Raw genomic sequence first — 1,210 nt, 5'->3', positions numbered from 1 at the left:
CGAATTATTAGTTAGTTTTACGACCATCAAGTTTTTGGCGCCGTTGCCTGGGACTAAGATATTAGGAACGCTTAATTTTTATTACTATAGCCATTTATTTTATTGCAATTTAATTTTTATTTTAATTTTGTTTATATCACTAAATTTTCTTTTATTTACTTTTGGCAGGTTTTATAGTTTATGACTAGAAGAAACCGTTCAGGACCTCTACTTTTTGATAGTGAGATCGAAAGCACAGCTCGCAGAAATCGAAGAGAGATAAGGTGACGCCTAGATACATAGAGGAAGGGCAGAGGACGATATTAAAACCACAACCCAGAAGATGGATGATAATCATAATAATCCGCTACCTCCTATGGCTGTTGCGAACCTAGTATATCAGGATCTTGCTCCTCGTACTATGTATGATTATGCTAAACCTAGTTTAATAGGAGCTGAATCGAGTATAGTTAGGCCCACTATTGCTGCAAATAATTTTAAACTGAAACCTAACACGATGTCAATGATACAACAGTTTGTTCAGTTTGATGGTTTGCAGGACGAGGATCCAAACACTCATTTAGCAAACTTTTTAGAATTCTGCGACACCTTCAAGATCAATGGCATTTCTGATGATTCCATTCGCCTTCGGTTATTTCCCTTTTCATTAAGGAATAAAGCTAAACAGCAGTTGAACTCGTTACCACGAGGATCAATCACCACTTGGGAACAAATGACCGAAAAATTTTTACTTAATATTTTCTGTCAGCTAAAACAGCTAAACTAAGGAATGATATTTCTTCTTTTGTGCAGATGGATTTAGAAACACTCTATGATGCATGGGAGAGATACAAGGATCTATTGAGAAGATGCCCTCACCATGGGCTACCACTTTGGCCATAGGTTCAAACTTTTCACAACAGCTTGAATCCTTCAACTAGACAAATGATTGATGCAGCTGCTGGTGGGACTATTAATAATAAGACACCTGAAGACACTTATGAATTTAGAGAAAAGATGCCACTGAATAATTATCAGTGGCAAGTCATGAGGAAAAAGCTTACGAAAGTGGCCGGTGTTTTTAACGTCGATTCGATTACTATGCTCTCTAATAAGGTAAAACTTTTGAATAGAAAAATTGATGGTTTACTTGGTTCTTCATAGGTTCATCCAGTAATGCAGTGCGATGCAAGTAGAGGTGGAACAAGCAATTCAGAATACCCACCCTATG

At 37.0% G+C, this 1,210-nt stretch overlaps 1 non-coding gene across 1 annotated transcript; it reads right to left on the bottom strand.

Annotated features, from left to right (window-relative positions):
• Nucleotides 1-759: 759 nt before the first annotated feature.
• On the bottom strand, nt 760-866 carry LOC121209180 (small nucleolar RNA R71). Its single transcript, XR_005904297.1, has one exon. It is a non-coding gene; the product is annotated as a small nucleolar RNA R71 (small nucleolar RNA).
• Between the last annotated feature and the right edge of the window lie 344 nt (nt 867-1,210).

The sequence above is a fragment of the Gossypium hirsutum genome, chromosome A10 (assembly GCF_007990345.1).
Source record: "Gossypium hirsutum isolate 1008001.06 chromosome A10, Gossypium_hirsutum_v2.1, whole genome shotgun sequence".
Taxonomy (NCBI): Eukaryota; Viridiplantae; Streptophyta; class Magnoliopsida; order Malvales; family Malvaceae; genus Gossypium; species Gossypium hirsutum.
The sequence above is the reverse complement of the archived record's forward strand: the minus strand, read 5'-3'. Positions and strand labels throughout refer to the sequence as shown.